The 17851-nt window shown below is 37.1% G+C and overlaps 1 pseudogene; it reads right to left on the bottom strand.

Moving 5' to 3' along the window:
* Positions 1–1207: 1207 nt before the first annotated feature.
* LOC127679742 (gastrula zinc finger protein XlCGF26.1-like) lies at positions 1208–16749 on the bottom strand (annotated as a pseudogene).
* Positions 16750–17851: the final 1102 nt, after the last annotated feature.

The raw sequence follows: 17851 nt of genomic DNA, 5'->3' as shown, positions 1-17851 counted from the left end.
AGAAATATATGTATTCAATTTATCTTAGGCAACCCTTGTGACAAAGTCATTATAGCACCTAAGGGGTTGATACCTATCTATTGAAAAATCACTATTTTTAAGTTTATGGTACAGGTTTACAAAAAACATTCATGACTTCAACATATATTTCATGAGAAACATTTCCAGGAAAGATTCAACATATATTCATCTAAATATCCCAAGTACAAACTAAAAACAACCAGGTGAAACTTGTTAAATCATTCAGCTTTATTTACAGGACAATGGGGAAGGAGTTGCTGACTAGAGCACAAAGGACTCATAAGTCAGTTCTTATACTGAAACATGAAACCAACATTTGATATGAATTATGAATACTGGATACTCAAAGCACACTTCACATCTCTAGGCATACACATAGGATGAAGAACTTGCAGTTTTGGTGGCTCAGTTTCTCAAATACACTTTTAAGTACAATCTAAATTTGTTAATTTGAATTTTATATGCAGAATACTGACAATTTTATTAAATATTTTTATTAGATCTTTTATATAATACAAACTTTAATTAGGTTCTCTTTGGAATAGATTATTTCTATCTCAAAGAAAATTTTAAACTATTTTATATTCCTATGGCATTCTCAAGAAATTTTTACACAATATTATATTCTTATGGCTTCCCCACTTGTCTTCATCTTGTAATATTTGAGAGTGAACAAGTAAAAGTTCAAAGAAAACTTTACTACATAGTCACATTTTCAGAGTTTCTCTCAGCATACATAGTTGCCATTATCAAAGATTTGAACATTGCGAGAAGGGTTTCACAAGTTTTACAAAATCATACTAATTCTCTTTTTGGAGCACCAAGTGTTGCAAAAAATAAACCCTGAATAAAACAAATGCCACATTTACCCAGCAGAAATACTTTCTCAACAACAACAACAACAACAACAACAAAAAATGAAGTCAAAGATATTTCTGCATACATTTGCTAAGATTTGTGCCTGTATATAGTCTCTGTTAAATTCTAAGAGATAGGCCAAAACTAAAGGATTCATATCTGCAATGCATTTGAAAGATTTTCTCTCCTGTAAGGATTCTGTAATGAATTTTAAGATGACATTTCTTCATAAAGGATTCACTTCACTAATACATTTTTCTTCACTGTATGAAACCTTTGATGATTTCTCCAAATGAGGTTGTGATAATGCATTTGCAACAGAATATTTTTAATATCTGTCTCATGTATGAATTCTCTGATGACTGTTCAGATGGTGTTTTGGGGTAAAGCATTTTTCAAATTAACTACATTTTTAAGGTTTTAAGATTTCTCTCTTGTATGAATTTTCTGATGATGTCTCAGGCTGCCTTTTTTAGTAAAGCATTTATCACATTCACTGCATTTGTAAGGTTTCTCTCCTGTATGAATTCTCTCATGTTTATTCAGAGTTGATTGTTGGGTAAAGCATTTGCCACATTCAGTGCATGTGTAAGGTTTCTCTCCTGTATGAATTCTCTGGTGAATTCTCAGACTAACTTTGTACCTAAAGTACTTGTCACATTCAGTGCATGTGTAAGGTTTCTCTCCCGTATGAATTCTCTGATGGACTCTCAGAGTGGCTTTTTCAGTAAAGCATTTGTCACATTCAGTGCATGTGTAAGGTTTCTCTCCTGTATGAGTTCTCTGATGAATTCTCAGCTTGCCCTTTTCAGTATAACATTTATCGCATTCACTACATTTGTAAGGTTTCTCTCCTGTATGAATTCTCTCGTGATTATTCCGATTGGATTGTTGGGTAAAGCATTTGTCACATTCACTGCATTTGTAAGGTTTCTCTCCTGTATGAGTTCTCTGATGAATCCTAAGATGGGATTGTAGGGTAAAGCATTTGTCACATTCACTACATTTATAAGGTTTCTCTCCTGTATGAATTTTCTGATGACTTCTCAGACTGCCTTGATCAGTGAAGCATTTATCACATTCACTACATTTGTAAGGTTTCTCTCCTGTATGAATTCTCTGGTGAATTCTCAGACCATCTTTGTACCTAAAGCATTTGTCACATTCACTGCATTTGTATGATTTCTCTCCTGTATGAATTTTCTGATGATTATTAAAACAGCCTTTCTGGGTAAAGCATTTGTCGCATTCAATACATTTGTACAGTTTCTCTCCTGTATGGATTCTCTGATGACATCTCAGAGTTTTTATGTGGCTAAAGCATTTGTCACATTCACTACATTTGTAAAGCTTCTTGCCATTATTGGTTTGATTCTGCATCAGTTTATGTTTAGGGACATAATCAATAACAAATTCTATATTGCTTTTTTCTTGCTTCCCCATGTGTATTCCTTGATTTACACTAATGAGAGTGCACTCATTTAAACACTTTACACAGTCATTATATTTGCAAACTTCTCTGGTTTTCCCAGTTTTATGTCTTTTAAGGTTGGAGGATTGGAGAGCAACATCACTGTCATTAGTTTTATAAGGTGTACTTTGGGTGGATTCATTAATCATGTTGCTAAGCCCATTACATTTAGAAGACTTCTCTTGTATCTTCACATGCTCTTGGACAATGCACTCTCTGTCTTGATCTAAGACCTTCCCATGTTTGCCACATATGAGATGATTTTCTGAAAAAAGTGCAAATAGAGATGACAGGGATTACTGTCCTGGGGAGAAAGAGATTCAATAATGGGTGTTTGCTGACATTTCAGGCTAACTAGACCTTCTACAGAATTCACATTCTCTAGAGACTTTTTGCTTTTTTCATAATGATTACATGGATTCTCAGAAGATCCTCAATTCTGATCTACATCAACTGATGGGAAATGATAATACCATTCTAAATCTTATTTTTAAAATTGTACCTTGCAGAAGCCAGGCCAAAAAAAGTGATTGATCAGGTTTTGAATTGTCACAAATTATATCTCAAACAAAGTAATTCTGATTTTTGACTATGACTTGATTCACAGTGAAATTGTGCAGCTTTGGTCAGCTAAATATTCATGATATAGAATGAATCCTCTACAAACACTTGTCTCAGCATTCAAGATGTTGGATAAAGATCATTCAGTATCAGCACTAAACAGAGACCATATGTCCAAATGTAAATAAATAAGGAAAATCAAAATTTTTCACACCAACAGTTCTGCATCCACTTAAAAACTTGAGCATTATTTAAAAAATCATAAATAAAGAGATTGTCAGCTTCTCCAGGATCAATCATCTCTGTAGTCTTGGGACCTCCAGAAGGTCCGCAGTATGTAGGGCAACAAGCACAGTCACAAACACTGGGATTCCCAAGGATCCCATTGTTCTCAGGCCCCATCATCTCCCAAAGCCTTCGCTCCCCAAATTCCACTCCTCTTCAGTCAGTACCTTCTGCCTGCTCCAGCTTGACTGCTGCACTGAATGCACCACAGTCTAAAGGCCTGTAGGAGGACATCCACTGCACACAGCGAAGGGCAACTGTTCTGCTTCACATAGGACAACAGACCCCATGGTCTGAAGACCTCCCAGGAAAACAACAACATGCAGGGCAACACTTTTGCTGCTCTTCCTAAAACCCAATAGTGTGAAAACATCCCGGGAAATCTGCTGCAACAAATCAACACCTTGCCTGCCCCTCTACAGATGCCATGGTCTGAAGGCCTCACTGGGTGCCTGCTATAGCAAGGACCACTGGAAGCAACCCAGGGAAACAAGAGGCAGACACCAGACAAAGACACCCAGATCAGCAATCACCAGGTAAAGCAAAATGATAAGAGGCAAGCACAAGACCGTAAGCAATAAGAAAATCCATTAACATAATCTACTGTATAAACTAACTAAAAAAAAAAAAAAAAACCAAAAACACATGGTTATCTCATTAGATGACTGAAAAATGTTTTACAGAATACAACACCCCTTCAATGTCAAAAGTATTGGAGAGATCAGAAATTCAAGGATCATACCTAAACATAATAAGAAATACACAGGAAGCCAACAGCCAAAAATAAAGTAAATGGAGTGATATTTCAAATAATCCACTAAGACCCAGGGACTAGACAAGGTTGGTCACTCTCATCCTATCTATTCAATATAGTACTTGAAGTTCTAGCTAGAGATATCCAGACAACAAAAGGAGATCAAAGTGATACAAATTGGCAACAAAGAAGTCAAGGTATCATTATTTGCAGATGATATGATAGTATACATGAGCAATCCCATAAATTCAACCAGAGATCTTCTATAGCTGAGAAACAACTTCAGCAAGGTTGCTGGATATAAAATTAAGTCAAAGTGGAAACAAAGAGAACCATAAAAAGAATCGAGTCCAGGAGCTGGTTCTTTGAGAAAATCAACAAGATAGATAAACCCTTAGCCAGACTGACCAAAGGACACAGAAAAAGTATCCAAATTAACAAAATTAGAAATGAAAAGGGAGATATTACAACAGAAACTGAGGAAATCCAAAAAATCATTAGATCATAAAATTAAGTCAAATAAATCAATAGCCTTCCTTTATAAGAATGAAAACAGGCTGAGAAAGAAAACAGAGAAACAAGACCCTTCAATGTAGTCACAAATGATAAAAAATTCCTTGGTGTGCCTCTAACCAAACAAGTGAATGATCTGTATGACAGGAATATTAAGTCTTTCAAGAAAGAAATCGAAGAATCCCCCAGAAAATGGAGAAATATCCCATGGACATGGATTGGAACCATTAACACAGTAAATATGGCCATCCTACCAAAAGCAATCCCCATTAAAATTTAAAATAAAATTCTTCAAAGTTGTGTAAAAGCAATTCTCAAATTCATCTGGAAAAATAAAAAACCCAGAATCATTAAAAACAAAACAAAACAAAACCAAAAAACCCCCCACATTCTTTATAATAAGCAATCAGCATTCCTGAACTCAAGATATACTACAAAGCAGTAGTGACAAAAACAGCATGGCATTGATATGGAGACAGAAACCTTGATGAATGGTATAGAGTTGACCACCCAGAAATAAACCAATTACTTACGGACACTTATCTTTGAGAAAGAAGCAAAAAATACATAATGGAAAAAAGAAAACATCTTCAATAAATGGTGATTATCTAACTGGAAGTCTGTATGTCGAAAAATGAAAATAAATATATATATATATGTATCAATGTGCACAAAGCTCAAGTCCAAGTGGATAAAGGACCTCAACATAAAAAAAGATACAATCAATGAAAAAAAAATCAATTCATCATAGATCTAGAAAGAGCAATTCTCAAATTTAACTGGAATAACAAAAAACTCAGGATAGTAAAAACTATTCTCCACAACAAAAGATCTTCTGGGGGATTCACTATCCCTGACCTCAAGCTCTACTAAAAAGCAAAAGTGATAAAAATTCTCTGGTATTGGTATGCAGACAAGCAGGAAGATCAGTGGAATAGAATTGAAGACCCAGAAAAGAACAGACACAAGTACGGTCATTTGATATTTGACAAAGGAGCTAAACACATTCAGTGGAAGAAAAGATAGCATTTTTAACAAATGGTGCTGGATCACCTGGAGGTCTGCATGCAGAAAAATGCAAGTTGACACATTCTTATCTCCTTATACAAAGCTGAAGTCCAAGTGGATCAAGGATCTACACATAAAACCAGACACACTGAAGCTTATAGAGGAGAAAGTGTGGACAAACCTTGAACACATGGGCACAGGGGAAAAGTTCCTGAACAGAACACCAATGGCTTATGCTCTAAGAACAAGAATAGAAAAATGGGACTTCAAAAAATTGCAAAGCTTCTGTAAGTCAAAGGACATGGTCAATAGGACAAAACAGCAACCAACAAATTGGGAAAAGATCTTTACTAACCCTACATCTAATAGAGGGCTAATATCCAATGTATACAAAGAACTCAAGAAGTTAGTATCCAGAGAATCAAATAACCCTATGAAAAAAATGGGATACAGTGCTAAACAGGGAATTCTCAACTGAGGAAATGCTAATGGCTCTAAAGCACCTGAAGAAATGTTTAGCATCCTTAGTTATCAAGGAAATGCAAATCAAAACAACACTGAGATTCCACCTTACACTGATCAGAATAGCTAAAATGAAAAACTCAAAGCCAGGTGGTGGTGGTGCACACCTGTAATCCCAGCACTCTGGGAGGCCGAGGCAGGTGGATTTCTGAGTTTGAGGCCAGCCTGGTCTACAGAGTGAGTACCATGACAGCCAGGGCTGTACAGAAAAACCCTGTCTCAAAAAAAAAAACCAAATCCAAAAAAAAAAAAAAAAAGAAAAGAAAAAAAAAAGGAAAAAAAAAAAAAGAAAAACTCATGGGACAGCAGATGGGATTGCAAACTGGTAAAACCACTCTGGAAATCAGTTTGGCAATTCCTCAGAAAATTATACATAGTACTACCTGCAGACCTAGCTATACCACTCCTGGGCATGTACCCAGAAAGTGCTCCTACATGTAATAAGGACACATGCTCCACTATGTTCATAGCTGCCTTATTTATAATAGGTGGAAAGAATCCAGATGTCCCTCAACAGAGGAATGGATACAGAAACTGTGGTACATATACACAATGGAGTACTATTCAGCTATTAAAAACAATGAATTCATGAAATTCTTAGGCAAATGGATGGAACTAGAAAGTGTCATCCTGAGCAAGTTAACCCAGTCACAAAAGAACACAAATGGTTATGTACTCACTAATAAGCAGATGCTAGTCCAAAAGCTCAAAATAAACAAGTTACAATTCACCCACCACAGGAAGCTCAAGAAGAAGGAGGACTTAAGTGAGGATGCTTTGGTTCCTCTGAGAAAGGGAACATAATACTCACAGGAGCAATAAGGGAGACAATGTGTGGATCAGAGACTGAAGTAAAGACCACCCAGAGACTGCCCTACCTGGGGATTCATCCTATAAACAGTCACCAAACCCGGGCAGTACTAAAAGAAGCCAAAAGGAGCATGCCATGGTTGTCTCTGGAGGGGCCCTGACAGAGCCCTACAAATACAGAGGCAGAAACTAGGAACCAACTATAGGACTGGGCGTGGGGTCCCCAGTGGAGGATCTAGAGGGTGGTCCAGAGGAGCTGAAGGGGTTTATAGCACCATGGGAAGAACAATGACTTCGGCAACCCAGATGCACCAAGACACCCAGGGACAGAACCATCAACCAAGGGGTACACATGGTTCCAGCCAAAAATATGGCAGAGGAAGGCCTTGTTGGGTATCAGTGGGAGGAGTGGTCCTTGGTCAGGTAAAGGCTCAATAGAGGGCCCAACAAAGGGAAACTGGGAGGGGGGAGGGGGGAGAGTGTCAGGTGGAGGGGCATATATGAGGAGGCACTGGGTGGGAGGAGGGGGGTCTTTGGGGAGGGGGGAAATCGGCAAGAAAACAATTTACATTTTACCATTCCAATGAAAATACAGACGATATTCCATAGGAAAAAAAAAAAAGAAAATCACTGCTTTAGTAGTATAACCACTGGAGAGTCAACTCTGCTCCAATGATTACCTGTACACTCTCATTCAACGATCCTCAAACAAGAAATAAATCAAAGCAAAACAAAACCCCCAAGTGGCTATTAATTGAATGAATTCGGAAGGTAATAAAAGAATATATGTGGTAATTGTGACAGAATGTATTTCATACATGCATCAATTTGTTAAAGATTACAAAGATCAGATGTGTGTGTCATTCTTATGTAGATATGAATGGACATTCTTTTGTTGTATGAAGTATTTCCATAGCTTACTCCATGAGTAAGAACATTAATGACAGTTAAAAAGAAATTCTTCTTCGCTACTGTCAGCTGTGAACAACCAATGCTACGCTTTTTACAAGTGTGTGACCTTCACAGATGGCTTTTGTGAATGAAAACATGAAAATTTTGTCCTATTTTACACTTTAGACTATTTAGTAGGCTTTCACGTTTTAATCCATTCTCTTTGAAATGTCATGAAGCCAAACCTAGAAATATTTGTGCTTCTTTGAATGGAACTTGATGTAGTTCTTAGGTTGCTATTTTTTTGGTCTGCCTTTGTCTTTCTTCATATCTGTACACTCCACTATCATTATGCATTGTTGTCTCTATTTGTTGAAAATAGTTACTTACTTCTTAAACTTTTCTCCTTCTATCCCAGGTGAAGTCTACATACTGTGAGTTATAGAAATGTGCTTAATTATACCCAAATGCTTTGATAATAAAATCAATGTTAAGTCTAAAAACACAGTAAGTAATGATTTAATGTAATATTAAAAGCAAGATCCCCAGTTATTATGTGTGTAGAAGTATAATTCCTTGTTAAAAACATTTGATATTTTTCAATTCAGAAGTTTCCATTTAAAGATAGATAAGAGGGATGGAAAGATCTCAAAAAATATAGGAAGAAAATTCAAATAAAGATTCAGAAAATCAACAAGAAGTGTAGTCTTACCGACAAACAAAAGATTGTTGTAATTCTCCATCATCACATCCATGTACAATGCCCTTTGAGCAAAACTGAGACATTCCCATTCCTCCAGTGAGAAGTCCAGAGCCACATCCTTGAAGGTTAACAGGCCCTGTAATGGAAAACTAGTTATTTGCTCTGGACATAATTGCTTTCCTATATTAATAAAAGGCCCTGGTGAATATCCTTTCCCAATTTGATGGTTGCCGTTTTGTCCTTTTAACCGTGTCCTTTGCCTTACAGAAACTTTGTAATTTTATGAGGTCCCATTTGTCAATTCTTCATCTTAGAGCATAAGCTATTGGTGATCTGTTCAGGAACTTTTCCCCTGTGCTCATGTCCTCTAGGGTCTTCCCAAGTTTCTTTTCTATTAGTTTCACCGTGTCTGGTTTTACATGGAGGTCCTTGATCCACTTGGAGTGAAGTTTAGTACATGGAGATAAGAATGGATCAATTCGCATTCTTCTGCATGCTGACCTCCAATTGAACCAGCACCATTTGTTGAAAAGGCTATCTTTTCAACATCTGATAGAGGGCTAATATCCAATATATACAAAGAACTCAAGAAGTTAGACCCCAGGGAACCAAATAACCCTATTAAAAAATGGGGTACAGATCTAAACAAAGAATTTTCACCTGAAGAAATTCGGATGGCCGAGAGACACCTTAAGAAGTGCTCAACATCATTAGTCATTAGGGAAATGCAAATCAAAACAACCCTGAGATTTCACCTTACACCAGTCAGAATGGCTAAGGTCAAAAACTCAGGAGACAGCAGGTGTTGGCGAGGATGTGGAGAAAGAGGAACACTCCTCCACTGCTGGTGGGGCTGTAAAATGGTACAACCACTTTGGAAATCAGTCTGGCGGTTCCTCAGAAAACTGGACATGACACTTCCAGAGGACCCTGCTATACTTCTCCTGGCCATATACCCAAAGGATTCCCCTGCATGCAGTAAAGACACATGCTCCATTATGTTCATGGCAGCCTTATTTATAATAGCCAGAAGCTAGAAAGAACCCAGATGCCCCGCAAAGGAGGAATGGATACAGAAAATGTGGTATATTTACACAATGGAATACTACTAAGCAATGAGAAACAATGAATTCACAAAATTTTTAGGCAAATGGTTTGATCTGGAAAATATCATCCTAAGTGAGGTAACCCAGTCACAAAAGAATACACATGGAATGCAATCCCTGATAAGTGGATATTAATTAGCCGAGAAGCCCTGAATACCCAAGGCACAAATCTCATAACAAATGACTATCATGAAGTAATATGGATAAGGTCCTGATCCTGGAAAGGATTGATCTAGCATTGTAGGGGAATATAAAGACAGAGGGAAAAAAGGAGGGAGGTCATTGGAGAATGGATATAAAGGAGAAGGTTTATGGGACATATGGGGAGGGGTGATCTGGGAAAGGGGAAATCATTTGGAATGTAAACAAAGAATATAGAAAATAAAAATATTTTTTTAAAAAAGGCCCTAAAGAATAGAAGATACTTTCTGATACAAATGAGGAAAGTAAAATATTAAAGGACAAATGTTTTCTCAAAGTTTCATAGAAATGTGACTAACATTATGAATTGCTGCTCCTATATAGGCAATCTATAGAGTGACTTACTATAATGCTCTCATTTATGAAGGCTTTCCATTTCATTAATTTTTTGTGGTTTTGAGACCTTAGAAGCAAATGAAATATTTGCCACAAGAACTAAGTTAGAAAGTTTTGTGTGCAGATAGGATTGTATAATATTGTTTTAAGTCCTCTATTATGAAATTTATATCCCAGCAATCTCATGGCACTACATATTGGATTTTTAAACCCAGTTCTTTAAAAGCCAGTGATCTCTGCTGGAACACCAGGGACAGGAGGACTATACAGCACATATGCATAATTTCAGGCAAATGTAATCAACATTGTACAAAAAAGTTGCTTACTCTAATAAAATATACTTTCTAAAATAGTCATAGACTTCCTTCTGTTTATATCTCTCTGTGAATGCATGATATAATCACCTCAAAAGATGCAAAACTTTATAGAATATACTAGGTACATTTGATATCTAGATGTAGAAATGTACTTTTATGAAATAAGCATTAATATCAAAGACAACCCTAGTGTCATCACAGATGGTCAAGTCATGATAAAAAAAAAAATATGCTTTCAGTTCTACAAAGTCCACCTTGCTCAAATATGGTAACTAGTTCAATCGTGGACGAAGCTGTATCTCACATGACTGTATTATAACATACTAAATGTTACCATTTTTTTTTTTATTTTTAGACAGAAAAGGACTGCAATGTCAGGACATACATTAACATTTCAAATGACACATAGAATCTAGTAGTTAGGGAAATTATTATATGAAAGTATATTCACAACTAGGAAATAGAAAAACCACTATTAGAGAGCATCAAATTATTTAAAGTTATAAGAAAGCTGGCACAAGCAATACAAATAATTAGTATTTCATAAATTCCATATGGTCTTTCATAAAAGAATACTTAGGTTTCTATGGGTAAATAAATTGTATATGTCACAATTCATTTCAATGAAGTAGAATAATTTCTTAATCAAATCTTTGAAATTGAGGGAGAATTATTCTAACACTTCACATGGAATACATTATTCACCATAGGATTGACTTAATGGAAATTTTCAATTGTGCAATTTTATCATTATTTTCTTTCTTTGGTATATGACCTTATTTGTGTACCAGAATAGTAGCTTCCATAGATAACTATTACCTTTAATTCTTCCTTCGTGCTGGGCAGTGGTGGTGCACGCCTTTAATTCCAGCACTTGGGAGGCAGAGACAGGTGGATTTCTGAGTTCGAGGCCAGCCTGGTCTACAGAGTGAGTTCTAGGACAGGCAGGGCTACACAGAGAAACCCTGTCTCAAAAAAAGAAATTTTAGTTTGTTTTTAAAAAAACAATGACACACATGTCTATTACTAATGGGCATAAGAAATATAAACCAGGGGTAGGAAAAATTGACTAAGAGTTAAAAACTCTTGCTGTGACTTCAGTCTCAAGAGTTTGGTACAGAATCCAGGGATCTATGGACATAATGTATCATTCAGTGTATGCAAATGCATGCAGATGAACAATTATATACTTAAGAAATATTGTAAAGCAAAATTAAAGCATTAACAAAATCCCTTCAGTTTTTCCGTATGGACCACATTATTTCAAGAGAAAAGGAAAAAGAGTAGATGAACCAGGCTTCCTTCTAAGGAATAAGAGCCTATGCCAGGCGGTGGTGGCGCACGCCTGTAATCCCAGCACTCTAGGAGGCAGAGGCAGGCGGACTTCTGAGTTCAAGGCCATCCTGGTCTACAGAGTGAGCTCCAGGACAGCCAGGACTACACAGAGAAACCCTGTCTTAGACAAAAACAAATCCAAAAAAACAAACAAACAAAAAAGGGAGCCTGCCCTGTAGCCCCACCCCAGCCCTATGTAGGGACCACATAGTCCTGTCTGCAGGCCAGGAGGAAGGCCTCATATAAACCATGATGACTCTTAAGTTCCCTGCATAGCTGAGGATGACATTCAACTTGTGCTTCTACTGATCCCCCCCCTCCACTAGAGTGGGTGGATCTATGACTGGCTTTATAAGAGCTTTTGATATGTAGGCAAAACAAGGTTATCTCATTGTTCTATAGGAGTTTTTGATCTTGTGTTTCATAGAAGACCTATTAACAATATGTGAAATATATGTGTATACAAATTGACAAAAAAAAAGAATAGAAGAGATAAAATTGGAAAAAAAGAATAACCAAGCAAATGGTCCCAAGAAACAATCTGGAGTAGCCATTCCAATATTGAATAAAATTGACATTCAATCAAAAGTTATTGAAAAAGAGGAGGAATGACAACACTTCATACTCATCAATGGAAAAACCTACCAAGATGAACTCCAAATTCTGAACATCTATATCCCAAATGGAAGGGCAACCACATCTGTAAAAGAAACTCTACTAAATCTCAAAGCACACATTGAACCTGATACAATACGAGTAGGAGACTTCAGTACAACACTCTCACCAATGAACAGACCATGGAAACAAACTGAACAGAGACACAGTGAAACTAACATAATGTGTGAACCAAATAGAATTAACAGATATTTATAGAACATTTCATACTTACACACACACACACACACACACACACACACACACACACACATTCTTCTCAGCACCTCATGGTACATTCTCCAAAATTGAACATATTATAAACACAAAACTAGTGGTAACTGATACGGAAAATATGAAATAATCCCATGCATCCTATCACATCATCATGGACTAAGAATAACAACAGAACAACAGAAAGCTCACCTACACATGGAAGCTTAAAAACTCTCTACTCAATAATAACTTGGTCAGGGAAGAAATACAGAAAGAAATTAAATACTTTTTAGAATTTAAAAAAATGAAGGAACAACATATCCAAACATATTGGATACAATGAAAACATTGCTAAAAGGAAACTCATAGCTCTGAGTGCCTCCCTAAAGAAATTGGAGAGATCAGACACCAGCAGCTTAACAGCATATGTGAAGGCTCTAGGACAAAAGAAGCAAACACACCCATGAGGAATAGAAGGCAGGAAACAAATGCAGAGACAAAATTAACTAAGTAGAAACAAAGAAAACTATACAAGTAATCAATCAAACCAGTAGCTCGTCCTTTGAGAAAATCAACAAGAAAGATAAACCCTTAGCCAGACTAACCAGAGGGCATAGAGACAGTAACCAAATTAACAAAATCAGAAAAGGGATACATAACAATAGAAACCAAGGAAATTAAAAAAAAAATGAGATCCTATAACAAAAGTCTATATTTAACAAACTGGAAATTTAGATGAAATAATGATTTTTTAGACAGATAACAGGTACCAATGTTAAATCAGGATCAGATAAACAATCTAAACAGTCCCATAACCCCAAAAGAAATAAAAGTAATCATTAAAAGTCTCCCAACTAAAATAAAGCCCACGCCCAGATGGGTTTAGTGCAGAATTCTATCAGACCTTTAAAGAAGACCTAATACCAATACTTTTTAAATTCTTCCACAAAATAGAATCAGAAGGAACACTATTTAATTCATTCTAAGAATCCACAGTTACACTGATACCTAAATTAATCAAAGACCCAACAAGGAAAGAGAACTTCAGACTAATTTTCCTTATGAATATCACTGCAAAAATACTCACTAAAATTCTAGCAAACTGACTCCAGAACAAATTAAAATTATCTTTCACCAAGAATAAGCAAGCTTTATCCAGGGATGCATGGATGGTTCGATATACAGAAATCCATCAACATGATACAGTGTATCAAAAACTCCAAGAAAAAAATTAAATGATCATCTCATTAGATGCTTAAAATGGCTTTAACAAAATACAACACCCCTACTTGTTATAAAAGATAAGTAATTCAATGCTCGTAATAAAACATATTAAGAGCCTGTGTATTCATCATAGTACTTCAAGTTCTAGCCAGAGGAATTAGACTACAAAAGGATGCCAAAGTAATGCAGATAGGAATGGATTGAAAATGATCATCTCATTAGATGCTTAAAATGGCTTTAACAAGATACAACCCCCCCTACTTGCTATAAAAGATAAGTAATTCAATGCTAAGTAATTCATAATAAAACATAGAAAAAGAAATATACAGCAAACCAATAGTCAACATCAAACTAAATGGAGAAAAACTTGAAGCACTCAACCAAAATCAGCAACTAGACAAGGCTGCACAGGGTCTGTCTATCTATTCAACATAGTACTTGAAGTTCTAGCTAGAGGAATTAGACTACAAAAGGATGCCAAAGTGATGCAGATTGGAATGGAAGAAGTCAAGACATCACTATTTGCAGATGATATGATAGTATACATATGTGACCCCCAAATTTCCAAAATTCCACCAAAGAATTCATTGAGCTGGTAAGGAAACATGGCAATGTTACCAAAATCAACCTACAAACTCAACACAATACTCATTAAAATTCCAACACAATTTTTCACAGATATAGAGCAATTCCCAATTTGATCTGGAAAAACAACAACAACAACAACAACAAAAACAGTATAGCAAAAACTATTCTCAATAATATGAGAATTTCAGTTGCAATTACCATCTCTGACCTCAAGCTCTACTACAAAGCAATAGTGATAAAAATCACATGGTGTTGGTACAGAGACAGGCAGGCAGGCAGGACAATGGAATATAATTGAAGACCCAGAAATAAACCAAAAGAGAACAGGGAAATAACCCATTGAGAACTTGCCATAGAGCACCACACAGGGCAGTATCTCTCTTGACACAAATAAATCTCAGGTGTAAACACACCCATGATCATTGTGTCACATAAAATTCCAAATGCACACGCACAAGTGCACGCACACGTGTACACACACACAGTCCACAGAACTCAAAAAGGTCAACAACCTCAAGGACCCAAGTGAGGACCCCTCAGTCCCACTTGGGAGAGACAAGAAAGCCTTCATAAGTGGGGAGGGAGGGACCTCGGATGGAAAGGGGCGGGGAGGGGGAGTGAATGTGCAAGAGGAGGATCTGGTATAGGGTGAGGAAAAAGACTGAAGCCGTGAGGCCAGTAGAAAAAAAAGGAAAAAAGCAACCTCAAGAAGCAGGAAGTTAGGGAGACCGTCCAGAATGCACCAGAGACTCAGGAGGTGAGAGAATCTTAGGACGTCAAATGAAATGTCCAACAGTTGGGAGAGGGAACATATAGATCCCACCTCCACCTGAAAGACAGACCATCAAGTGAGGGAGGGGATTGCCATCCCACAGTCAAAACTCTTACCTATAGTTTTTCCTGTCTGAAAGAAATGCATGGATTGGAATGGAGAGGAACCTGAGGAAAACAAGGTCCAGCCACAGGCCAAAAGTGGGTTCCAGCTCTAGGAGAGGTCCCAAGGCCTGACACTATTACTGAGGCAATGGAGCACTCACAAAAAGGGACCTATCATGACTGCATTCCAGAAGACCCTAGAAGCAGCTGAAAGTGTCAAATGCAGATATTTGCACCCAGCCAATGGACAGAAGCTGCTGGCCTATGTAGTTGAATTATGGAAGGGCTGGATGAAGCTGAGGACCAGGGCAATCCTGTAGGAGGACAGGCAGTCTCAATTAACCTGGACCCTGAGATCTCAAACACTCTGCCACCAAACTAGCAGCATGCACCAGCTGATATGAGGCTCCTAACTCATATAAAACAGAGGACTACTGGATCTGAGTTCAGGCAGCCAAGGTGCACCTAACCCTCAAGAGACTAAAGGCTCTAGGGAGTTTAGCAGTCTGATTGAATGGGAGCTGGGGGTGGGAAGGAGGTATGGGATGTAGAATAGTCATGGGGGATGGGGAGGTGAGGGAGAATAAAATCTGGAGCAGAATAAATAAATATATAAATGAAAAAATGTTATAAAATTTAAAAAAAAGTAATGCAATCTGCATCTACTTACAAACACATCAGTGTTATAGCAAAAGAAAGACACATATTCCTGTCATCTTCTGTGCATCCAGGATGTTAATGCTTTTACGATGAGGATTCCAGACAGTGCGCTCTTATAATTTTATACTTCTACAAATTGTTCTCTTCCATATATTCCTCAGTGTCATCAGTCTCCACATATTTCCATACCCACATCACAAGTTTTTGTCTGGAACCCAGACCATAACTGAAATGCTATTTATGTGACACATGAGACTTTCCTTCCACATTAATATAATAGACAACTTCATCTAATGTAGAAATTAGCCATCAATAGCGTTAAGAATCATTTACTCCAGGTGGTGGTGGCATACGCCTGTAATCCCAGCACTCTGGGAGGCAGAGGCAGGAGTATTTCTGAGTTCAAGGCCAGCCTGGTCTACAGAGTGAGTTCCAGGACAGCCAGGGCTATACAGAGAAACCCTGCCTTCAAAAAACCAAATAACCAAAAAAAAAAAAAAAAAAAAAAAAAAGAATCATTTACAATAGATTCTCTTTCAGACCTGCAGGTTTTCAGTCCATGGAAATTGTATTTCCTCACAGTACAAAATCTAATGAAAATATAATGGAGTAATATATGTGAAATTCCTAAACATTAAATTTCCATTATCCCAAAAGAAAATGAAGATAATAGAAAAATAAGACCTTTAGTTAACATGACCACATGTAGATGCTAAAATTTTTGAATAGTTTGAATGATAGAGAGATTTCTTAAAAAAATGTGGACAGCACACTGACCTGTGAAGTGTTTACCAGAGAAGCACTCATTCTTTTTGTTGTTCTTCTCCCGGGTTCAAATATTGGACCTCTCCTTGAAATTTCACAACAGGGTTTGAAAAACACAAAGGTGAAATTAATACAACTACAGTATGAACAATGCTAAAACACATAAAAATACATTAAAGCAAAATAGTACCAGGAATCTTGTCAACATTTCTACATACATGAGAGCACGTAATGACATATTTAGTGTGGAAAGGAATATGAGTATAATCTGAGGCCTATTTCTAACATCAGCAGGCACAAGGCAAAAAATGAGAGCACATGCATACCTGCCATGAGACATTATTACTCAGAGTTATTTGTGAGAAATTATCTTCCTGAGTCTAGACTCAAGCACACTGGGCTAGTGGCTACCATGATGGATGCTTAGAATTGAATTGTATTTCATGTATTTCACACTAGAATACATAAGATATCTGATAATACTCTTACTAAGCCATAGAAAAATAATGAGACAATATGATACATTCCTAAACATTATACATTCCTAAACAATAGTCAGAGAAATCAGAAGACCATTCAGTGTCTAAAATAATCTTGGATGTGCTGGTTTAGCCTACAAACTGCTATAAACAGTGCTGTAGGCAGATGGGTGTTAGGAGTCCGTAATGGCTCTCCCTAGATGCTGATCCTTGTGCTGTAATACCAACCTATGTGACAATGTGTAACTACCAGTGTAGTAGTGACAAGTTGGTAACTGACATATTGCTATATGGAGAAATACTGGAAATGCACTTCAATTGTTGGTGCTTTCAGCCTAAGTCAGACAAACGTAGTCTGTGAAGGGAAACAGCCGATTTAGAGAGTTCTGAGTAAAAACCCAGCAGCGGAGGAAAAAGCAAGGCTCTAAAAGGAGGAGGAAGTGGAGTTATGGGAACCCATACTGCCATTTACTATGGAATATGGAATTATGAACATATGACAGCATGGATACCCACCCAAAACCTGCCTCAGAACATACATGACACACACAGGTATGATGAAAACATGAATAACAAGATAACAAGGGATGGGACTGAGAATGAGGAGATGGTAACTGTGCAAGCACTCTGGAGCACTTCATGTGCAAAGGCCACTCACCTATAATTGCAAGTACTAGGAGATTTAGACAGCACAGAT

This window comes from Apodemus sylvaticus, chromosome 3, assembly GCF_947179515.1.
Source record: "Apodemus sylvaticus chromosome 3, mApoSyl1.1, whole genome shotgun sequence".
Taxonomy (NCBI): domain Eukaryota; kingdom Metazoa; phylum Chordata; class Mammalia; order Rodentia; family Muridae; genus Apodemus; species Apodemus sylvaticus.
Note: the sequence above shows the minus strand (reverse complement) of the source record. Positions and strands in the feature narration are given on the sequence as shown.